Genomic DNA, 26,021 nt, shown 5'->3' on the forward strand with positions numbered 1-26,021 from the left:
AAACAGACGCGTACCAGTGAATGGCAGTCTCAAAGCCATGGAACGCTGGGCCGCGTCCGTATTCCAATCCCTCAGCAACATTTCATTCATTTCATAAATGCCAGAACGAATAGCCAGATGAGAAGCGGCATAAGACTTCTTCAGGGCAGAATCCACCTTCTTGTCTACACCGTCCTTTAAAATGTTATCATCGGCCATAGAAGGACGACCTACCAGACTGGCCACAACAGAGTCCACAGGAACGGAGTCAGGCAAAGAGTCCGCCATATCCTGCAAACGATAAAGCTTTGCCATAAACCTTGGCATGGCAATATGATCAGGGTCTTTCCACTCTTTCAACAGGACATCAGAGACAAAAGGATGCACCGGCAAGGAAGAGGCAACAGTCTTCCTAAACTGCGGCAGGAGCGAATCATGAGACGTACTGGGCGCAGAATCATCCGGGAACCCCATGTTAACTCGGACATGAGAAAGGATATCAGGCAAGAGATCCCTCGAAATGTACTTTCCCTGAAGGTCAACAGCGGTCAGAGAAGATTCATCAGACTCAGCCGAGGATGAAATATCCGAATAAAGTGCAGTAGGACCAGCAGCAACCTTCTGGGATGCCTTAATGTCAGAAAGAGTCTCCAGAATAAGGCGTTTAATACGATCATCATCCCGCCTGGCACGCTTCACAGGAGGAGAGGAGTCCCCACTGGAACCAGGAGAAGAGAGAGGCACAGGAGAAGAATGCTTCTTCTTATGACGATGCTTCCCCATCGCAACTCCACACACACGGAAACAAAACACAAGGCAAAGAAGCAGGTAACCACAGGTAGAAACATCCCCCAGTGGGCACATAAATAGTACATGGCAGCTAGACCAATCGGCTCCAAAAGGCACAAGAGGCAGCAGGGGAAGAAGCAACCAATAAGAAATCCCCAAAAAGCCAAGCCCCACCAGCGACCAATCCGAAGGTAGGCCAAACCGGGAACACCCAGGAGGGGCGGGGCCAAGCCGAGAACACCGCCGTAAGAACAGTGCAGGCCCAGGACACAGATGATGCCGAAAACCGGAGCGCCTGGAGCCCACCCAGGCGTCCAGGCCAACAAAACCAGCAACATCCAGGCGGGTACAGCGGGGAAGCCAAGACCCGCGCCCACACCCGACCGGAGGGAGCACAACAAAAAACGGAGCGCCCGGAGACCACCCAGGCGCCCGAACAAAGCGGCAGCAACCCGGCACCCGGAAGGGCCCGCAACAGGAGAAGGGCCCTCCAGCACGGAAGCGTGCACGGAGGCCGACACCCGCGCCCTCACCGCCCCGAAAGGGAGGGCGCGAGAGCCAAGCCAACAGCAAGAAACCAGAGTCACGGGGAGAAGCGCGCCCAAAAGCGGCCCAGCGCAAAACACCCCCGCACTCACCTCGAATCCAGCGAAGCACCAGGAAACCCACGGAGCCAAGCAGCACAGGTGACCCGGAATCCAGGAGAAGACAGAGAAGCCCAGCAGACCCCGCTTCAAGAATCCCACGACGGTCCATGGGAGCCCCCAAAGCCCAGCAGAGGAGGAGCCACAGGACGCAGCGAAGCAGGTAAGTGCCCAGCACTCACCCCAGGGTCTCCCATCAAGTAATCCACCGACAGGAAACAAAACAGGATGTGCTTCTGGTGGTTAGGTATGATATAGCACCTGACAGGAGGGGGGTGGAGCCTAAAAGCGTTTCCTGTTTTGTTGCCTGTCTGTGGAATACCTCATGAGTGATGACTGGGTCGAGGACGAGTGGGACGTAGAGGTAATGGATACCTAAATACTATCATACACAAAACATCTGATAGGAAAGATATCGGCAGGAAGTGGCAAATACTCACCTCAGATATATGGGGTCGCCGTCTTGCAAAGTGTCGGGCGAGCAGGTACAGTTATTCATTTTTTATTCAATAAAGCTTTATTCGATTTGTAAAAACAGAATCATAAAAGCATACATTTAAAACAGCATAATAAAAACTTAGAAAATACATATGGAATAAATACATTAAAAAGTGACTAAAGGTTTTGCAATACTAAATGAAATATAAAATCCTTTTTAATAAGGACGCTCTACTCCTAATGACCTAATACATTGATTATAAAACTGCTGATTTTCTGGACCTGATAGTTACAGTTGTTCTTGAGTCTGACAATCTCCTTTAAATAAATAGATACAACTTTCATGGCATGTACGTTATCTAAAGTTTTCAGTTTGTTATAGGCCCCTCTGCAGGTTCGTAGGCCCCATGTCTTTAGTAGAGGCTTCAGTAGTATTTCTCTCCGAAGCAGATACAATCTGCAGAATAATATACAGTGAATGTTGGACTGGTGTGAGATGTTGTCACACGGGCAGATTTTTATATCCCTTGTCCAATCATTACACTGTGGGAAAGTAGTTATTCTAAAGAATCTGTCCGTGCGGAAGCGGGTCAGAAGCATACGTGTGAAGGGGGATGGTTCTAAAAGCAAATACTGCTGTACCCCGTCAACAATAGTGGTCAATTGATTTTATAGGACCATACTTTTGCCCTTTTCTACCAGCCATCTTTTACTATCTAAATGTTGTAAGAGCAGTTTTTTCAAACCAGGTCTGGGCACCGTCTCCATACTTACAGGATTGGAGAAATATTCCAGGAGCAAATTGTCTTTAAGCATTTCTCTTACATATTTGAACCATTTGATATTGTCAGCACCATCTAAGGCCAGACAGTCCTTTATAACTTCTCTATTCAGACTTGTCTCCGGTTTTACCCAGACATTATGCCACAGCAAAACTGGTGAAGATTTTATAATGTCCGAAGTGTATGGGAGACCTAATTCATTGTGAACAACATATGTGGCTGTGCTCTTAGGGGTTGCCAATAAGTAGCGAAGGAAGGAATTCTCGGAGCGTTGTATAGAATCCACATGCTCGATCCCCCAGAGACCGGCTCCGTATGTGCCGGTCGATGTACATTTGGCTTTATAAATCTGTAGGAGTTCTCCAACGGGTCTACCTCCCAATCTGTTAGCGAAGTTATTCAGTGCGCCCTGGCCCTGGAGAACGCTAGACCCCTTGTGGTTACGGCCGCCTGCCATGTACCCCTTCTATCAAAATTAATACCAAGGTAGGAGAACCTATCTGTGTTCTCCACTTTTCTCCCATCCAGGAAAATTGGGCAGGCTTATAGTCAGCCTGTGCCTGTAATTGTCTGAATGAGTCAATTGCGCCTCCCGCGCGTTCCGCCCAAGCGCCTCTGAGGCTCATCCTCTTCCGGGGCACCTGTACCTGGCGTTGCCCTGGTGCTGCGCCTGAGTGGCGGGACTAGTGTGGCAGAGTGGCTGCTGATGCTGGATGCCCCCTCACTGCCATCATCACCCCCAACAGTGGCAGGTAGAGCAGGAGGGTGTAGTGCCGTAACCGCCGTGGTGAGGTGCTCCAGGACCCTGGTCATGTCCTCACAGCACTGTACGAGTTGGTGCTGCTGTACTAGTGACCACCGCGACAACTGTGAAGTGGCATTCGCTGCCACATAATTGGACCTGCTGTAGGAGGCCAGCCGGCTCATGAGCTGGTGGTGGCGCCGGCGTGCTGCACTGCGCTGCTTAGTCATCGCAGCGGTGTTGGTCTCCATGGCTGCAGTCATGCGGGCCATTCCCTCCCCCACATCTGCCATGGCTGCAGTCATGTTGTCCATGCGGTCCCCCATACCTGCCATGGCCGCCGTCATGCGGTCCATGCGGTCTCCCACTCCGGCCACATTGCGCCCAATCTTGTGGAGCTGGAGCTGAATGGCACCTTGCTGCCGTGCCTGGCGCTGATGTATTCTCAACATGCGAGACCTCCCACGCCTGCTCTGCTGGCCTGTCACTGTGGCTGGCCGCTGTGTTGGCGCTGTCGCAGGCCCAGATGTTGTAGCACCAGCTGCTGGTGGTGTCACAGCAGGCGTTGCTGGTGCGGCAGGGACTGGAGGCACAATAGTGGCGGGCCTGGCTGTGGCTGTCGGTGGTCCGCCAGATGCAGGGGGCACAATAGTGGCGGGCCTGGCTGTGGCTGTCGGTGGTCTGCCAGATGCAGGGGGCACAATAGTGGCGGGCCTGGCTGTGGCTGTCGGTGGTCCGCCAGATGCAGGGGGCACAATAGTGGCGGGCCTGGCTGTGGCTGTCGGTGGTCCGCCAGATGCAGGGGGCACAATGGTGGGGGACCTGGCTGCTGGTGTTGTAGCAGCGGCAGGGGCTGGGGCCTGGGTTTGTGGTGGAAAATCCTCCTCCTGGGCCTCCTCATCTATTTGCAGCCTTTCACTGTCGCTGCTTTCAGCGCCACCTGTGAGGGTAAGTGGACACTCATTAGTTGCATGTGACTGTCAGACGTGCAGTTGTTACATGCATGCTGGGTGACATTCCCTGAATGGCTGTGGATTTGCGTACTTTGGAACCTGTCTGGCTGCATTGTGGTACTACTACATTGTGGCCACACTACATCTCCCACAATGCTTCAGGGCATTTCCAGATGTGCAACAATGGCATGACTAAGGGACATTATGTGAGCCTATTTGGTCAGGGACAGTCATAGGGGACAGGGTCGCAGTCGCATGCCACTTACCTTGGGTGTCTTGGGTGGGGCGGGAGGAGTCCAGACGTGTGACGCCAACGCACGCCTCCCTCTCAAGGGTGTTCTCCACCTGGTCCTCCAAGGGTGTGTTAGGAGGGACTGTAGGTCCGCCACCTCCAGTGCCCGATGACTCTCCAAGGCGCTCCGCCACCCTCTCCTTGGCACGACCTCGGAGGTCATACCATCTTTTCTTCAGCTCCTCAAGTGACCTATCGGCCACACCCACGGAGTTGACAGTGGAGGCTATTCCCTGCCAGATCCTCCTTTTTTCTTGCTCCGAGACCTTCCTGGAGTCTTTGCCAAAGAGTTTTTCGTGGTTGGCCACCACCCCTTCAATCAAATGTTCGAGCTCCTGCTCAGAAAATTTGAGCTTCCTCTTCCGCCCTGTGTTGTTGCTGGGGCCAGGAACAGGTTCCTCTGACATGGCAGCAGAGTAGTTGCAGTTTACAAATCACCAGAATAGCAGCAGCTCTCCCACTTGCTCCCTCCAGGTCAGCCTCACTGTGGTGAATGGGGGTGGGAACTGCCTGCTTCCTGGTTGTGATGTCATCACTGTGCTCGAAATGCGACTTCCCGTTTTCCCGATCTCGCGAGTTTGGGATTCGCAATCCCGACGCGGGTAGCCGGAAATAGCGATTATTCTGCGATTATCGTTAATCGCTAACGGAATTTGCGCCCGCGTGCAAATCGCTTTTTTTTCCCGGTAATCTTCATGAATTCAGATTTGCGAGTTCTCAATAGCGATTCGCATTTTATCGCTATTTGAGAATCGCACATCCCGTTTTTCATGAATCAGGCTGTAAGTGGTTTAGGTAGTAGAGATCGGGGGTAAAAGTAGCTCAAATCACGTGTCGAAATCCCTCCCCCATCTCTCTCCAAGTACCAGTCTCTAATGTGGGAGATTTCCCTACGATCCCTAAAATTGCCGATGATGACGTCCCCCTGGATATCTTTAGGTCTTTGCCCCACCCAATTTAATCTTCTCACATGCAAAATTACACCATCTATGTTAGGGGGTTGTGGCCTATTGTTTCTCAGCCAGTAAACTACTTTGTTTTTAAGATCTGAATAACCTTCGATTTTCCCGGCTGCTAGTTCGGGAACCCCAGTCAGTACCAAGACATAGAGAGCTGCTTCTGGCGGCAAATCTATTTGTTGTTTGCTACCTTTTGGGTTTTTATCGATTTGATGCTCCCTGGCAGTATTTCCCTGTTAGTTCACTAGATTATTAGTTTGTCCTGCAGATCCTTCTGCCCTAGATATTGTATGGCCGATGTCTATTTTCAATGGGACCAGTATATTTGTCAGGATTGCACTCCGCAGGATCCGCATGCAGCAACAATGCTCCACCTCCGGACCCTCCGAACACCCTGAAGTATAAACACAGGGTGTTCAGACGATACGGTGAGGGAAAAAAACCCAAGTTTTAAGTATAGGCAACAACAACATCACTGATTCGTGACGGTAGTGCGGAGGTCCGCAATCCCCCCTGCACTCCGCCACTTAGATAAGCCAAGATCATAGTAGAAAACAACACCGCTGTTAGCAATCACAGCGCGTGTACAAACAAGCCCAGGAACCAAGAGGGGAAAAGTTTTCCTCGCAGCCGCGAGGCAAGACAGACACGTAGATAATCCGCCAGCAGAATGCCAGTAAACAACAAAACCCAAACGCGCTAGCCAGCGCGTTTTAACAATACCGGCAAGGTCGTTGATCTCCTAAGTCAGGAACAGCGAGGCACTACTGGAAACATCAGGACAACAGAGGAGCAGCCGCTACCTTCGTTAACCAGGATCACGAGCCCTGTATGTCAGGCTCCGCCCGTGATATCCTGCTTTCCCGCCGGGGATTCTGGGAACAGTCGTTTTTTGCCCAGTGTTGATGGGAATTGTAGTCTAGGCAGGCACGGTGACCTGCTATCTGACAGTACGCCCTCCTCCCAAGCGCCTCCTAGGCCCAGGCTTCGCAGGAAACCTGGAATGGAAGGACCGGACAGCCCTAGGAGCATTGATGTTACTCATGGGTTCCCACGAATCTTCCGCGGGACCGTATCCCTTCCACGAGACCATATACCACAACTCCCCCCTGCGGAATTTGGAGTCACGGATAGACCTCACCTCATACTCCAGATTCCCATCTCCGGCTATGGCAGGAGGCGCCGTTCTGCGCGATGTAAGGGCTCTCTTTACATCTTCTCTGCACATGGAATACAGGATGGATTCTCAATGCTGTAGGCAACTTCAGTTTGTACGCAACAGGGTTGATGCGTCGCACTACAGGGTAGGGCCCAATGAAACGCGGATGGAATATGCTCCTCAACTTGAAACGTATATACCTGGTCGAGAGCCACACCTTATTCCCTACTTTGAACTGAGGACCGGGTGCTCGATGCCTGTCCTCCCATCGTTTGTACACCTCTTTTGCCTTTAACAAATGTTCTTGCACGTCTTTATGCACTCTCCTTAAGATCTGTACACGCTCCTTAACAGAGGGCTGGTTACTCAAGTCAGTAGGGATAGTGATCAGCAAAGTGTTAGCATCGTAACCAAAGTTGGCCTTGAATGGAGACATGCCTATGGAACTGTGCCAGGCATTGTTGTATGCCAACTCCGCCATCCACAAAAGTTCCACCCAAGATTCGTGTGCTTCCTTGGAGTAGCAGCGCAAATACTTTTTTAAGGTCTGGTTCAGCCGTTCTGTTTGTCCATCTGTTTGAGGATGGAAGCAGGTAGAGAGCGCTGACTCAATACCCAATGCCTTGCACCACATACGCCAAAAACGAGCGATGAATTGAGGCCCCCTATCAGACACGATGACTCTTGGAATGCCATGCAAACGTATAACTTGAGAGGCCAGTAACTGAGCTGTTTGACTAGCAGTGGGAAGGTTCACACACGGTATGAAATGTCCCATCTTCGTCAGGTTGTCCACTACCACCAGCACTGCGGTTTTTCCCTGGTCAGAAGGCAGGCCCGTAATGAAGTCTAAACTTATGTTCTGCCATGGCCGATCAGGTGTGGGCATAGGCATCAACAGACCTTTCTTTTTGGTGTTTTCCCCTTTTGCTCTGGCGCAGGTATCACACCTCACTACCCACTGGTTTGCGTCTTTAACCAAAGACTCCCACCAGAAATGTCTCCTAAGCAGACTCACTGTCTTGGTAACCCCAGGATGTCCAGCCGCCGGAGCTTCGTGACACCACCTGAAGGCTTTCTTTCGAATCTCCTCAGTAGGCAGGAATAAACACTCCCCCTGGAAGGGCAAGCCGTGTCTCACCTTCCGACCTGGTTTGGCCGCCGCCCATTGGACCCAAGACCCAAAAGACCTGGAGCCCTTGATGTCGTCCAGAAACTTCTCGGCCCTAATCACACACACCACCTTAGTTGAAGGGATGATGGATTGCTCCTCCTCACGCTGTTTCATGGGAATCTCCTGTCTGGAAAGGGCATCCGCCTTCCTGTTCTGAGCCAGGACGAAAGGTAACCACAAAGTTGTACTCGGAAAAGAACAACATCCACCGCATTTGCCTTTGCGTCAGATGTCTAGCGGAGGACATGTATTGAAGATTCCTATGATCGGTATACACCGTCACAGCCTGACAAGCCCCCCACAGGTAAGGCCTCCACTCCTGAAAAGCCTTTTTTATGGCCAAGAGTTCTTTCTCTGCAATTGAATAGTTGACCTCCGCCGAGCTCAACTTCCTTGACAGGTAAGCAACAGGATGGAGCTGACCCGTGTGTGCATCCCTCTGGGACAGAACAGCCCCTATGGCCTCATCTGAAGCATCTGCCTCTACTATGAATGGATGTTCCAAAACAGGATGTGCCAACACCGGTGCTGTGATGAAAGCTTTTTTCAGAGCTTGAAACGCTGCCTCTGCCTCCCCTGTCCACACAAAATACTTCCCTTTTCTTAACAACCTGGTGATGGGGACAGCAGTCAGGGAAAAATGCGAGATGAACCGACGGTAATAATTGGCGAACCCCATGAAGCTCTGCACCTCCCTCACATTCTTTGGGGCTGGCCAATCTCTTACCGCCTGAACCTTTCTTTCCGACATCTGTAATCCGCTTGGACTAAGGTTCACTCCCAAAAATTCCACCTCTTGTACCCCAAACTCACATTTACTCAGTTTCACATATAAACTATGTTCCCTTAGTTTATCCAAAACGATGCAGACATGGTGTTTATGGCAGGATACATCTTGAGTAAATTAAGATGTCATCAATGTACATCACAACAAATTGATCCACATATTCCTTCAAAACAACGTTTATAAAAAACTGAAATGCTGCTGGAGCATTACAAAGCCCAAAAGGCATCACCAGGTACTCGTACAGACCAAATCGCGTCTTGAACGCCGTCTTCCATTCATCCCCCTCTCTCACTCTGACCAAGTGATACGCCCCACGTAGGTCCAAACGAGTATAGATTTTAGCCTCCCTCACCTGATCAAGCAACACCGAGATGAGGGGAAGAGGGTAACGGTTACGGATGGTGTTCTTGTTCAAGACGCGATAGTCTACACACGCTCTCAAGTCACCATTGGCCTTTGCTATGAAAAAAAGAGGAGAAGCAGCTGGAGAGCGGGAGGGTCGGATGAATCCCAAACTAGAATAGTGCTCTATGTACTCTTTTAAATGTGTGGTCTCGGGTACAGACAAAGCATATACTCTACAAGATGGTATTGTAGCCCCATCCACCAGATCAATACGACAATCATATTCCCTGTGAGGGGGTAGAGTTTCTGCCTTTGCCTCGCTGAACACATCACTATAGGCCAAGTACTCACCAGGTAATCGAACATTTTTCTCCACAGCTGTGGCTGCCACAAAAGGGGTGGATAACACCGTGACAGTGGCAGACACACATGGCGTCAAATGATCCTTACAATGCTCTGGTAAAAACTGAAACGTTTTCGACTGCCAATCCACCACAGGGTTGTGTTTACGTAGCCAAGGCATACCCAAAATGACTTCGTACTGGGGGGCAGCGATGATGTTCAGAGACAATACCTCAGAATGCACATAGCCTTGTAACACCAATGACAATCCCAACTCGCCGGTTCTTTCAGTAATCTGCCCTGATGTTAAAGGTTTACCATCAACCGCTAACACGTCCTCAGGATTCTCCCTAGAGACCCGAGGTAAGGCTAAACGTCTCACCAATCCTTCATCCACAAAATTACCAGTCGCCCCAGAATCTTACATCACCATTACCTGATTTCTTTCTAGTTCGTATTCTAGCTTCATTACAATCACCAAGTGCGGCTCCGTTTCCTCGCCACCCAGAGAGGACAATGATGTGAGTTTCCACTCATGCCCCCCTTCTGCACTAGGCGGGTTCCCCTCCTTCTGCCCACTTTCCTGTCCTGTCTTGGATACAGCAACCTTTTTAAACCTACTGACATTCCCCGAAGACTTTGGTTTAGAAGGGCATTCCCGAACGTAATGCCCCTTCTTCCCACAGTACATGCATAAGCCCTGTACTCTTCTTGCTTCCCTCTTCTCTTGACAAGGGTGCTCTGAGCGCACCTATCTCCATTGGTTCAGAAGGAGGGTTTGCGATTCCCCCAGTTGCCTTACGCTGGTTTTTGTCACCACCATAAAACCCTCTTTCCCATCTTCTCCTGTTACTCCCTCTGTCAGACAGACGACTATCCAACCGTAACACCAAATTCACCATGTCAACAAAAGAAGTAGGCTGAGGATCAACCTGGGCCACTACGTCTTTTAAGTCATCATGTAACCCCTGATAGAAGAGGGACATCCTTTTCTCCTCCGGCCATTCTGCTTCGCCCACTAATCTATTGAATGCAGTTAAATACGTGATTAATTCTCCTCTGCCTTGTCTTAAAGCTAACAGCTCCCGATCAGCACTGAAAGTCGTAGCTCTACGGTCAAAAACCCTCTCGAATTCTGTCTTAAACGCTGTCCAATCTGATAGAATAGCATTGTCACGTTTAACCAAAGGTACCGCCCAATCTGCCGCATCTCCCACCAAATATGAAATCAAAAAAGCCTCCCTCGAATGGTTCGTGGGGAACGATGAGGGTTTACATGAGAAATGCATGAGGACCTGAGTCATAAACACGTGTGCCTTGCGGGGGTCCCCTGAGAACCTTTCAGGAGTAGCCAGTGGAATGGGCGGAGGCACAGTGACCTGAACATTAGATGAAGGGGCAGAAGCATTAAAAGGGTTACCACTCAGGCGTTCCACCTTTTCCCGTAAAGCAGCGGTCTCTGCCTTAGAGGAGGCCAACTCCTGCTGTACCAAGACCAAGGCATGTAACACATCCTCCATGGACGCCATTGTCTCTACATACGGATCGGGCAGAGTGAAATTCTTGGGCTCGTGATTCTGTCAGGATTGCACTCCGCAGGATCCGCATGCAGCAACAATGCTCCACCTCCGGACCCTCCGAACACCCTGAAGTATAAACACAGGGTGTTCAGACGATACGGTGAGGGAAAAAACCCCAAAAGGGGAAAAACCCGAAAGAATAAAGAGGAGAAGGAAGGGGCAGCAGGGAAAAAGAAACTGGAAGACAAAAGTACATAGGTTAATACGAGTCTTAACCCTACACTCATTAATGTCTCACTAAACCACAACCAGAAGATTCACCTGTAAAGAATGCGCACATACACCAAACTGTTGTTTCTTCAACCTTCCTTCTATCCTGTATAACACAAGAGAATGTATAAATCATAATGCATAGCACACAGTCTGCCTAAAACATGAGCTATCTCTAGTAACATACCCCATAGCCAATTTTCAGCAAGCTTGAGAGAATAGTTTCTTAATAATCAAGTAAATAGCACCAATGAAATAAGCAGCTCGTGCTGAAAGAAGTAAAAGGCTCCTCTTATTTATTAAGCAACTTGTATTGCGCGTACTCAACCCGAAGGTGTCAAGGCGCCTATCCAAAACCGATCAGAAATTACAACAGCACTGCTACAAGTAGGCACGCACAAAGAGATGAGTCTTTAGGGCAGATCTAAAGGCTTGAAGAGTGGGGAGGGACCTTACCTCAAGAGGGAGAACATTCCACCATTTAGGGACCAGATTGGAGAAGGCCTTGCCACCCCATCTGGTCTTCCGGACACGAGGAACGGAGAGGAGGAGTCTGTTAGAGGAACGAAGGTTCCTACTGGGATTGTAACGGGACAGGATACAACCAATCCCAGTGGGGCTGGTTTTAGCTAGGGCCTTATAGACCATGCACATGGACTTGAAAAGGATGCGGTCCGCAACGGGGAGCCAGTGTAGCTGCTTCCGAGCAGCGGTGGCAGAGGCACGTTGGGGTAGATCGAGAACCAATCTGGCCGCTGCGTTCTGAACCACCTGCAAGCGCTGCAGCTGGCACTTATTAAGTCCAGCATACAGCGCATTGCAATAGTCCAGACGCGAGCCCAGAAGGGCAACAGCCAGTTGCTTTCTTGCCTGTAAGGACAGGTAGTGCCTGATTTTCCTAAGGATGTGGATGATCCCCCAGCAGGTCGATACAGTCCTGCTGACCTGTTGGCACATGCTAAGGATAGGATCGATCATGACCCCCAGGTTTTTGGCTGAGGATGTAGGATCCGGACAGGCACCCAGAGAGTCCGGCCACCATTCGGCGGACCAAATGTCCTCCTTTCCTCCAAACACCAACACCTCAGTCTTCTCCCCGTTCAGTTTCAATGAATTGTGAATCATCCATTGGCCGACTGCCTCCATACAAGATCTAAAGTTGGCGGCAGTCGACGTAACTGATTGGGAGAGAGAGACGAGGATCTGGGTGTCGTCCGCATAGGAGACTACCTCCATCCCATAAGATCTAATAAGTCTGGCAAGGGGGGTCACGTAGATATTGAAAAGGGTAGGACTAAGCGCTGACCCTTGAGGGACCCCACAATGCACAGACAGGGATGGAGATAGAAACTGACCCAGCATCACCCTTTGCTCTCTATGATTGAGAAAAGAGGAAAGGAGTCCCAGGGCCGCCCCCCGCACTCCAATATCCCTCAGTCGAGATGTTAAGACTGAGGGAGAGAGGGTATCGAAAGCAGCCGTGAGATCAAGGAGGATCAGGAGGGAGGTCTGTCCCCCATCAACCCGCGTGCGGATGTTATCAAGCACTATGGTGAGGGCAGACTCGGTGCTGTGTTCCCTCCTGAAACCATGCTGGGAAAGATCCAGGCATCCGGAGTTCTCCACAAATGAAGCAAGATGTTTGTTTAGATGGGCTTCTAACATCTTTGCGGGAGCCGGAAGCAGCGAAATGGGGCGAAAGTTTTTTAAAACCCCAGGGTCAAGAGATGACTTCTTGAGCAGAGGTTTTACCACAGCATTTTTCCACTGCTGGGGAAAAACGCCCTCCTCCATCGCCCTGTTCACGATGTCAACCAGAGGGGGAAGGAGGGATTCTCTGCACTGCTTTAGGATCTTTAGCGGACATACATCTAGCGGAGATCCAGATTTGGTTTTGGCAAGGAGGATCTCAAGATCGTGGTAGGAGAGAGGGGGAAAGAATTCAAGACCCATGGGCCGAGGAGAAGAGGCGCCGTTAGAATCCAAAATAGCGGGCACTAAGGGCATAGTGGTAGAGGATTTGAGGGATTCCAGAGCACTATGAATGTCCAATATTTTGGACTGAAAGAAAGAGGCTATTTCGTTGCAGAGCCCCTGGGAGGCAACCACCGGGTCTGGGGTCTGGAGAGAAGTGAGGGCATCAACGATTCTGAAGAGCTCTTTAGGAGACGAGAGTGAGGAAGTGAGGGCCGTAAAATAGTCCTGTTTGGTCTTAATCACTTCCAGCTTATATTTTTTAAGCAAGATCTTATGTGCTTCTCTGTCCTTAAAGTTCCAGCTTGAGTGCCATAAGCGCTCTTGTCTCCTTACTTGTTGTCTAGAGAGCCTTAGTTGTTCGGAGAACCAGGGGGCTGAGGGTCCTCTTAATGTTCACATGATCCTCCTTTGATATGAGAGCGTAAAAGTCTCCTTTACATGGTATTTACACGTAGGTTAAACCAAACACAGCATGACGTAGTTCCCTCACTACTGTCATCCGCTTTGGTATTTGGTAATCCCCTTTAAGTATAGGCAACAACAACGTCACTGATTCGTGACGGTAGTGCGGAGGTCCGCAATCCCCCCCTGCACTCCGCCACTTAGATAAGCCAAGATTGTAGTAGAAAACAACACCGCTGTTAGCAATCACAGCGCGTGTACAAACAAGCCCAGGAACCAAGAGGGGAAAAGTTTTCCTCGCAGCCGCGAGGCAAGACAGACACGTAGATAATCCGCCAGCAGAATGCCAGTAAACAACAAAACCCAAACGCGCTAGCCAGCGCGTTTTAACAATACCGGCAAGGTCGTTGATCTCCTAAGTCAGGAACAGCGAGGCACTACTGGAAACATCAGGACAACAGAGGAGCAGCCGCTACCTCCATTAACCAGGATCACGAGCCCTGTATGTCAGGCTCCGCCCCGTGATATCCTGCTTTCCCGCCGGGGATTCTGGGAACAGTAGTTTTTTGCCCAGTGTTGATGGGAATTGTAGTCTAGGCAGGCGCGGTGACCTGGTATCTGACAATATTCTCGTGTGATGATGGTTAAGGGTCCACTTTGTTTGTTACGTTAGTTGTTTTCAGCCCTGTGCTTTCCCCGCATATGATCTGATTCTGCTTGTGGGTTGCCAATTCCATTATTAATACAGTGTTTGTAGCTATTACTTCCTCTTTAGACCCCAGTTGCTCGGCTATCCTTTTCACTCTCTCCACGAGCGGTAATAGAAGAGATTTAACTAGAAGTTATATGTTTTCCATTAACCCTTGGGTGGAGAAAGATGGGGTAGGTAAGTGTTCGGGCAGGTTCTTCCTAGCTCCTATAGTTTGTCCTTTTAAGGGACTTAAGAGTGTTTTAGATGTTTTAGCACGCCTGCCCTTTTGTCTGTCACCTCCACGCTTTCTTTTTAATGTGGCCCCTAGTGCCATTGGTATATTTTGTATTTTATTCTTAGGGATACATTTAGGAGATGATAATATTATCGACTCCTCTGAAATAATTTCTAATAAGGGTTCTATACTTAAGTCCTTATTACTAAACTCCCTGCTTATCTCTGGTGATACTGTAACATCTTGTAGCTGTGACGGGATACTAATGTCGCTTAGCTATTTTTCCGATCCTTGTAATGGGGTGGTCGCTAGCTGAATGGCTCCCAGGGATGAGCGTTTATTATGAAGGGGTTCCGAGGACAGACGGCGTTCAGTGATAGCAATCTCATGTTCCAAAACTGAGGCAGCCCTAGTTATGAACTGGTCTAATGTCCCTCTGACGGACCCTCCCACCAAGGATTTCCTTAATTTGCTGGACCTTGAATTCATCTTCCTGTATGGTGTATTTGCGGGGCTAAAGACCTTATGTAAAAATAATATAGGGGTCACAATTGATAATAATAACAATATGATCACAAAGTCGGGTAGGTATTATCACTTGATGGGGGGAATGTGATCTTACTTTCAATGTCCCGGATTAGCAGTTGTAAAGGGAATGGCCCAGCCCGGCCTCCGTGGCCCCGGATGGCCACAGACGGCCCGCCCTTTGCCCGGGATTTGCTCGGCGCGTCCCGCGATGTGGAGGGAGTGCCGGTCCTTTGAGCGCCTCCGGGCACGGAAGTGGGCGGAGGTGGGCGGGGTAATACAGCACAGGATTCTTGGGGCTGTAGTCCCCCCGCTCGGCGGCCGCGTGGTGTTCCTGAAGGTGGCAGCTTGGGGGAAAACAGCCGGAGGTGTCTTTAAGCGCTAACAGCGTGATGAGGCAGGTAAGCTTTCCCCCCAAAAACAATAAGGCCCAAAGAGTATCTGGCAGAGGTACAGTTAAAAAAGAAATTCAGAAAATCAGAATAGGAGGCAAAATATGACAGAGCGGAAGTCTCTGTAAAGAAAATAAAAAAGGAATAAGAAAAGGATCCAGCAGAAATATCAAAATAAAGGTCTGTTCAGTAACTGCAAGAGGGCAAGCAGGAATAGTTACACTTCGGTGGTTCAGGGGTCAAAAAAGCTGACCAGGTAGTGCAAAAAGACGAAAACTGGGGCGGGTGGAAAAGTGAAACAAGGAAATAATTACCAATGGTTAAGGGTAAGCCAGTTCAGGAGGCTATCGATCAGCTGAATCATGGGAGGGATAACGCCAGAAACATCAATAGAGCAGTATCTATATACAAACAGGATGCTGCTTAAAACATGCAGGCAACAAGGGAAAGCAATAAAAAAGGACGAGCAAGCGGAGGAATATCAGAGTGGTCGAACAAACTCAACTGTATAGTAGAGAACTCCGTCAAGGGGCAGCGTCCATGCGTATAGTCTGATGCGGCGGCATAGTCCGCACAAACCAGAATGAGTGTATATGGGGTGGCCAATCAGCGGAGGCCCGCCCATAGATAACAGGATAGCGGGAAGGAGCATGAAGGGATCGTCAATAAGTGCATAAGATACACCTAAACGAGAATGGCCGAAATTTCAGCCACCAGCGGGAAGAAGCAATAAGGGATCGTCAGCAAATACATGTGGAAATAAACGAGTAAAGCGGTCACCAATCTCGGGAAACATAATAATACTAATGTAGAAATAGACCTGATGGCCCGAAGTGAACTGTCTGAACGTTACAGTAGTGAGCCAAACAAGCACATGTCAGAATACCAAAAAGATAATAAGGCAAAGTTTTTCCCAATGAAGAAAAACAGAATACAGTCTGCATACCAGGTTAGATGAGATGCTGACAGTTAACTAAAATTCAGCAAATTGCATTTTCCCAAGGGATATGTTCATTAAGGCCCATATCTTTCGTTTTGAGAGTGAGCATCCAAAAAACTTCTCTCTTTCTACGAATGGAAAGGGTATCATCACCTTTGTTGCAATGGATTTTCTCCAGGATAATCCAACGCATTTCGGATTCAGTGCGTTTTCTGTCAAGCCAATGGGCAACCAGAGGTGCAGCGAGTTTCTGGGTCCTAATGTTGGACTTATGTTCCCCCATTCGAAATCTGACTTCTCTGCCAGTTTCTCCAACATACGTTAAGCCACAGGGGCAAAGAACAGCATAGATGAGGTTCATAGTCTTAAAATTTGTCATTTGTTTCAATTTTACCACATAGTTGTTAACTGTCAACTGATCGTTGACCATGGCATTGGGACATGCCTGGCAGGAACCACACCGGTGGTTACCAAGGACCGTATTATCTCCTGTGATAGATTTCTGTATGTGAGACTTTTCCCTCTGATCTTTTCCTCGGACCCGGTAGTTCTTAAGGTTTTTATTCCATTTAAAGGCAAAAATCGGTTTGCCTAAGTTATCTGTATGAGTTCCAAGGTTCAAAAGGTGCCATTGGGAGTTGATGATTTGTCTGATGGACTGGTCTTACGTATCATCCATCAAGGCTCGTCAGGAAGATCCTGCGAGAGCCGGAAAATCATATCACCAACACCAAGCCCCCAGGTTTATATGACTGAGGAAGCATGAACAACAAACTTGAAAGTATGCTCATGGAATATAAACTGACTGGGGGGCAAAACAAATGACGCAGATTTACTAGAATTTAAAAAAAAAATTGACATCATTCTACTCCAAGAGACCTGGTCAACTACACCTGATCATATACACAGCTTCAAAGAAATCCAACAACACGCCACTAAAAGAGGACTTTCAGGTAGGGCTGCTGGAGGCCTATCGATTTATCTGACCACTAACATTCCTTGGCCTTATGTCATCATTGACACGGGACAAACATGGATTCAGTGCATCAAAATCAAGCCACCGCCAGACCCAAGTCCAGGACCGCGGGGTGCACAAGAGGTTCGGTCACTGATCATCTGTAACATCTATATACATCCAGAACGCAAGAATAAATCAGAGAAAATCCTGACCCTGAAAGCACTTGTCAAATCCATACAATTCATTTACCCACAGGCAGGGTTGGTTGTGTCAGGTGATCTGAACATGTTTTACTTCAAAAGGACCACGCACAAAACATCACACAAAACAAACAGATGGGTAAATCCATTCCTCCAATAATAACAAACCATCGGAAAAAGGACATGCATGGCCTGCAGTGTGCCCTAATTTTCGCAGACATTGGAATGATCCCTTTGAATGGCCGTTTTCCGCAAGATCAGCCAGCATCCTCGACCAGAATCACCAAACAGGCTCAAACGGTTCTAGACTATACCATAGTGGACCTAGAGGTACGTTACCTTTAGAATCATCCACAAACTGGAGAGCGACCATAGTCTGCAGTCAATTGAGCTCAGCTATCAACATACAAGGGCACCAATATGCAAAGACCTGAGCGAATCCCCGAGTCTCTATAATCTCAAACGATTGGCATGGAATGGAAAGAATGACGACGAAATCATGATACATGTGAAAAAAGTGCATGAAGAAATCATTGAGACAAGCCCCTCAGAATATCAGGGTAATTGAGAAAAGATGACCTTAAGCCTATCTGACAGTTTCGTTCATCAAACTCATAGTAACAAAAGAAATGTAAGCAAAATTCTCCAGGCGCCCCTGGGCTCAATAGCGTGTAAAAAAAGATATTAAACCGAGAAATTAGAAAGTTATTGGGAGAAGACAAAGTGTGATGACACCAAGCAACAAGTTCATAACTTAAGGCAAAAATACAAAAAAGAGGTTTGGTCAGAAAAGTCAAAACACCTCACACACATTTGGCAAAAACTATTAGAATCTAGTATTTCTAATAATAACAGGAAATTTTGGGCAGAAATTAACAAAGTGGCAAACGGAGCGGCCCAGGTATTCAATGCAAACATACTGCAAGAAGACTGGCTCCTGCATTTAGAGCAAACCCAAAAGAACAAATCCCAAGCATGGAATTCAGACCATCCGTTCAACCAACAAAATGAAAAGCAAGAAGCGGATCAAAACTTTGATGAAAACTGGATCACATCATTCCAAGTACAAATGGTCCTAAAAAAATTGAGGTCAAAAGGGGCGCCAGGCCCAAACGGTTTGCCAAACGGGCTGTTCAAACATGACCAACTCTTCTGGCCGGAATATCTAACCCCAGTATTCAACAACGCCTTTCAAACAGGAAGCATACCTCCGTCATGGAGAGGGAGCATTTTGCATCCAATCTTCAAAGCAGGTGTAAGAACTGACCCATCCAACTACAGGATGATTGCTCTCATTGATGTGGAAGCCAAAATATACGCATCGAATCTCTGGAAGACTGGGTCAGCTCGAACAAGATCCTTCCAATCACCCAGACAGGGTTCAGGCCCGGAACCAACACGTCATGCAATCTGCTCGCATTAAACCTTGTTGTCAACAGAGCAAAGGCAAAGTCAACAAAACTGTATACCTGCTTTGTCGACTTAAAAGCGGCGTTCGACACAGTACCAAGGGAGATCTTATGGCAAAAGATGGCCAATTGGGGGAGACCATCGGAGCTGCTATGGGCCATCATAAACCCTATATACATCAACCTGGGTCAAAATAAAAATAGGCAATGGCGACAGAACAACAGCAAAAATCCCCACCCACGTCGGCCTCAAGCAGGGATGCGTATTGGCCCCCACCCTTTTCAACATCTTTACCGTGGACCTTGATAAATGTATCTCGGAGATACAAACCGACACTCCAAAGCTAGCACACTACAAAATAAGGAGTATACAGTACACAGATGACATCGTACTTTGCAGCCAGACCCCTGTGGGTCTACAACGTTCCATCACAAGGCTGCACGAATACATCAGTGCGCACGGGTTGTCATTCAACTATAATAAAACGAGGATCGTCTGCTTCGGATCTCGGCCAGGGAGGTAATCATTTAAATGGCATATTGCAGGCAACATCATAAAGCAAAGCCTCTCTTACAAGTACCTGGGAGTAGTCGTTGATTCAAGGTGGACACTAAAAGAGCACCAACAGCACAGAAAAACCCAGTCTAACAAACTACGGTTCGCTCTAAACTTATTAAAAACAAAACTGAAATGTCCATCCAACTTACACCTACTGAAGGTGATCGCGGCAAAGTTTTTACCATCCCTTACGTATGGTTCTGATCTATGTAGAGGCAAAGACGAAAACTTTCTGAATCTACAACAGTCAGAGCTGTTCAAATACATCTTTCAGATCCCGAGGTTTGCATCTCAAGCGCAAGTACGACTCGAATTTGGGTAACTAAATCAGCAGACAGTCAGACGAGCTGCCATACTGAAAATGTGCTGGAAACTAAGAGCTTGGGTTATTTCAGGTTTATGCACCCGAGTAGACACGCACTGTTCACTTGGTGATGTACACCTTCAAAATGTAAAAACAAACTTTTCAAGTATACCAAAAATCTATTGTTTTTTTTAGTACTTAATGCTATCCTTTTGTTTCTTTTACACACTTTCCTCAGTGTCAATTATTTCAACATGTTAATGTTACATTTACTTTGACATGTAATAATACTTTTACAATATACATTTCATTGTTATATAATCATGCTCTGACACAGTATCACTGTTCTGCCCAATGCATTTCGGTACTCTGAGGTACCTTCATCAGGGGCCCATCTGCAACGAAAATAAAAAACAAAAAAAATATATGTGTGATGTAATGTTAGAACGCCCATGGGTGTCGTGTTAAGGGTGTTATATTCATTCATACCTGTGTGTACTGTCTCTGCGCTTGAAGTACGCTGTAGATGATAATGAAAGGGTATATGATGTATGATCAGTCAATAACTAACAATCAACCTTAGTGCAAAAAAACGCTTACGACTTAATCCAATGGTGCTTACCAGGTTCCAGATCACTATTCTACTGTCGATAAGCTGCCAAAATAAAACAACGAAAATGAAAATTCCTCTGATCATTATTATGATGCTCATTGCCATTTAATCTAGCTCTAAATGTACCACTATTTACAAAACCAAATCTTACCTGTGAGGCTGTCGAAGTGTGTTTACCCTACAAAGATATGATAGATGTTAACTTATTTAATGAACCAATTATCCATAATCGTAATTTAAACCGATGAAAACCAAGGAAGCACGTACCTCTGTCATTTAGATGTTCAATCTACGAAATAAATCAAAGTAATGTGGTAAGTACCCAGATCACACTGAGATCCCAAAAGTTTAGATCTTGTAGAAAAAGCCACACGTTTACCGTGTTTACCTGAATATTTTCGGCTCACCGCTCACTCAGTACCGCTATGCTCGAAACAATTACGAAACCGCCGCCATGGCCGGATAGTTCTTATCGCGTGAGTGTGTGTTCCATGATCATGGAAATCAAAAACGGGCTACCGTTACTGTTCACATTGTAAACGCTGCTTGGACTCCCGCCATCTTAAGGTGTCTAAATGATCATTTCTTTCTATGACCATCCTGTAGCTGCTATGTTTGATAATCTATGCTGCAGTGGTACTCAACTTTTCGTAGTCCAATACTAAAGAATAAAAATCAATACAATTGTTCTTTACACGAAAATAATTTTACTACGTGAAGTTAATCTTAGCAAGTACTCTAGGGTAACGCTGTCACGTTACTGCGTTATCAACCCACATGAAAGCGTCAAAAATACTACATTCAGAACGCTACATATTTTCAACCTACCAAAGGGGCTGCTAAATTGCATTGCGATGTCTGCAAAAAGAGTGATGTTTCGCGATGAGGATATATGACGTAATGATGTCATGTAATGTTATGTTATATGTCCAAAAAACATGTGCAGCAATAACAAATTACGAATTCATTAACACTGGAATGTCTACAAAAAATGTTTTGTTCATTGTTTCACAACATTACTATCATTCTAATGTGTATTAAAAAAAGGCTCACATTAGTGTTTCCTCATCTAATTTTACATTTGACATCAATTTCTTTCTGCTATGATGTATCCACTGTGTGTTGGTATTTAGAGGTAACATGATAAATCGTACCTATCATTAAGACCGATAGGGGTCATGGTATTTAGGTATTTTATCCAATATAGTTCGCGCTGTAATAGTCTCTGATGATTGTCTATACCTGGACGTATTACTACTTGCTCTATTACGAACACTCGAAGTTGTGAAATGGTATGTTTTGCATCTCTCCAATGTATAGCTAAAGGTGAAGATAGATTTAAATTACGAATCCTGCTTTTATGCTCTGTTAGTCTGATTTTTAACTTCCTTTCAGTTTTGCCGACGTACATCATTCCACACGGGCATTTAATTCCATAAACTACGTTCTGTGTATTACAATCGCTTGTATGTTTAAGTTTTATTGATGCTCCCGTTGTAGGGTGAGTAAATGTGTTTCCTGTCATCACATTGTTACAGTGCGTGCAGTTATAGCAACGTACAGTTCCTTTAGGTGTTGTTGTTGGTTGTGCCCGTGGTGTCCGTTTCAATATTTCTCTGAGGTTAGGACCTCTAGTATAAGCATGTGTCGGTTTTGCCTTACATATGTCTTTAAAGTCAGGTTCTGTGGATAGTAATTCCCATCTTTGATTTATGATTTTCTTAATAGCTGTCGACTGTGTGGTATATTTAGTTACAAATACCATATTTTCACTGGTTGTTTTACTTTTGGGTCTCAATAAATCTTGTCTGTCCATCAGTAGTACTTGCTCCATTTTTTCTTGCAATGCTGCTCTTGGGTAACCTCTTTCCTCGTATTTTTGTACTTGTTCTTGCAATTTAATTTGACACTTGTTTGGATCTGAACAAATGCGCTTAATCCTTATGAACTGTGAAAAGGGAAGGTTTTTTCCCAGACTTCTTGGATGAAAACTAGTGTAACTCAATGCATTATTACAGTCTGTTGGTTTGGTATACAATTCAGTCTCAAAACCGGTTGATTTTTTTATGATCCAGACATCCAAAAAATCAATCACTTTGTTATCAATCTTATTGGTAAATTGTATCCTGGGGTTGACTTGATTGAGTTTCAAAATTAGTTGTTCCAGTGCTTCTGTTGTGTTGTCCCAGATTAAAAATATGTTGTCAATAAACCTGCAATACAACCTAATGTTTTGCCAATCAACTGTGTTCATCAGGTTTTCGGCCTCGAATTGGGCCATGAAAATATTCACGTATGCAGGGGCCCCTGCAAAACCCTTCGATGTTCCAGATAACTGAGCAAAATATTGATCTTTCCACTGAAAGTAGCTATTGTGCAAACTGAACTTTAGAAGTTGTAGTAAAAACACTTTGTCTGTTGGTAAATCTCCCATCTGTAATAATGCCCATTCAGTTGATTCTAAACCTAATGAGTGGGGAATTGAGGTATATAACTCTACTACATCAATGGTGCATAAAATCCAGTGCTCCTGAAAATCATGTTGAGTTGTTGACAATTTATTCAAAAAATCCGTTGTGTCTCCGACATAGGAATGCCACCCTTGCACGAATTGCTGTAGAAAATAATCTAAATACCTCCCGAGGGGGTCAAAAATAGACCCACACCGAGACGATTGGTCTGAATGGAGGGTTAGTCAAATGTTTATGAACCTTTGGGATCATATATAACTTCGGGCATCTTGGATGAGTAGTGGTTAGGTAAGCTCGAGTGTTCTCATCAATCCATTCTTGGTCAACCGCGTTCTGCAGTAATCCTTTTAGCATTTGTTGCAATCTTAGTGTAGGTTCAGAATCCAACAGTAAATATGTGTTAGTATCTGTTACATGTTCGTTCACTTTATGTTCATAGAAATAAGTGTCCATTATTACCATCGCACCACCTTTGTCCGCCGGTTGGATTGTGAAGTTTGGGTTATTTGCTCTATTATGGATGATGTGTAATTCTGCCTTGGAAAGATTGCGTTCTCTATCCTTTTTGAAATCCAGTGTTTGTATGTCTTTTTGACCATGAATTCAAAAGTGTCCAACATTTTTTGCAACACTGGTGGTTGATAGACACTCTTAGGTTTAAATCGTTGCTCTTGAGTGTCTTGATCACGTACTGTTTGATCCACTATGTTTGTGAAAAAATGCCGTAATCTTAAGTTTCTCATGAACTGATAAACGGCTCCCTCTATTTCCATCTCATTAGCTTTGGTTGTAGGCACGAAAGAGAGTCCTTTGTTCAACACTGTTAGCTGCCGTTGAGTAAGCACTACCGAAGAAATGTTAATGATTAAACCACTGTCAGCCGCTCCGAAATGATTTTCCAGCGGCTTCCTCTCCTGTTTTTCCGCTTGCTCCTACTGTTTCCAATTGGTGCGTAGGTGGAAGGCCTTGGTTCTATTCCTGGGACAAAAAAGCCACAGTGCTGCTGGTTGAGGCTGTTTGCGAGGCTTCAGTAGTGTCTAGTGGTGTGGTTGTTGTAATTCTTACCGGTCCTCTACTAATCGAAGTTTCTTTATCCGTTACCAGGCTTTCTTCAGATGAATGTGCTGTTGGCATGGTTTTTTTTGGATGAAATTGGTGACGAGCGTATATCTCCGCCCACGTATAAACTTCGTTCAGTTTGTAGTCGATTGTATCGCGCTTATATTTGCGCAGTTTCCCCTCTTGCAACTCTTTACTGTATTTATCGAGTTTCTGATTGATACCTTCCAGACTTATTTCCCATGTGTCGGTTTCCATTCTTGTTTCCAATTCCGTTTTTAAATTGAAGATCTCTTCCTCTAATTCGCGAATGGTCTTGAATAGTTCTTCTACTATTAACAAAATTAGGTCCAGCGAACACTTGTTTAATATACTGTACCACTTATCCATAAACTTAGCATTTAAGTTGAAGCGAAACAGCATTGGCTTGATCGATAATCTGAGTCCTCTAGGAATCCTCTTTGCTTTGTGGTACTGCACTAATGTTGATGCGTGCATTCGTTGGTTAAGTTGACGTCGTGTCAAGTATTCCAGTTGCTTAAGCTGTTGGCTTATTGAGCCCCCATGGGCGTCCATTGATCTGACCTCCTGTATCAATGAGTACATTTCATCTGCCTGTTCTGTTGGCCATGATATTAGCTCTGTTATCCGTGATACCTGTGATTGCATCAAACTGCATTTTTGCAGAACTTATTTGGTGCCTCCTCACTGATTTGACTTGTAATAATATTGAGTTATGGGGGTGTGAGGAGCACTCAACCTTTCAACAAATTTATCCAATGGTGCTGCGGCTAATAAGGGTACTCCTTGTTAGAAACTTGGGTTATTTCGGGTTTATGCACCCGAGTAGACGCGCACTGTTCACTTGGTGATGTACACCTTCAAAATGTAAAAACAAACTTTTCAAGTATACCACAAATCAATTGGTTTTTTTAGCACTTAATTTTATCCTTTTGTTTCTTTTACACACTTTCCTCAGTGTCAATTATTTCATCATGTTAATGTTACATTTACTTTGACATGTAGTAATACTTTTACAATATACATTTCATTGTTATATAATCATGCTCTGACACAGTATCACTGTTCTGCCCAATGCATTTCGGTCCTCTGAGGTACCTTCATCAGGGGCCCATCTGCAATGAAAATAAAAAACGAAATAAAATAGATAAGTGTGATGTGATGTTAGAACGCCCATGGGTGTTGTGTTAAGGGTATTATATTCATTCATACCCGTGTGTACTGTCTCTGCGCTTGAAGTACGCTGTAGATGATAATAAAAAGGTATATGATGTATGATCAGTCAATAACTAACAATCAACCTTAGTGCAAAAAAACGCTTACGACTTAATCCAATGGTGCTTACCAGGTTCCTGATCACTATTCTACTGTCGATAAGCTGCCAAAATAAAACAACGAAAATGAAAATTCCTCTGATCATTATTATGATGCTCATTGCCATTTAATCTAGCTCTAAATGTACCACTATTTACAAAACCAAATCGTACCTGTGAGGCTGTCGAAGTGTGTTTATCCTACAAAGATATGATAGATGTTAACTTATTTAACGAACCAATTATCCATAATCGTAATTTAAACCGATGAAAACCAAGGAAGCACGTACCTCTGTCATTTAGATGTTCAATCTACGAAATAAATCAAAGTAATGTGGTAAGTACCCAGATCACACTGAGATCCCAAAAGTTTAGATCTTGTAGAAAAAGCCACACGTTTACCGTGTTTACCTGAATATTTTCGGCTCACCGCTCACTCAGTACTGCTATGCTCGAAACAATTACGAAACCGCCGCCATGGCCGGATAGTTCTTATCGCGTGAGTGTGTGTTCCATGATCATGGGAATCAAAAACGGGCTACCGTTACTGTTCACATTGTAAACGCTGCTTGGACTCCCGCCATCTTAAGGTGTCTCAATGATCATTTCTTTCTATGACCATCCTGTAGCTGCTATGTTTGATAATGTATGCTGCAGTGGTACTCAACTTTTCGTAGTCCAATACTAAAGAATAAAAATCAATACAATTGTTCTTTCCACGAAAATAATTTTACTACGTGAAGTTAATCTTAGCAAGTACTCTAGGGTAACGCTGTC

The sequence above is a fragment of the Lissotriton helveticus genome, chromosome 12 (assembly GCF_964261635.1).
Source record: "Lissotriton helveticus chromosome 12, aLisHel1.1, whole genome shotgun sequence".
NCBI lineage: Eukaryota > Metazoa > Chordata > Amphibia > Caudata > Salamandridae > Lissotriton > Lissotriton helveticus.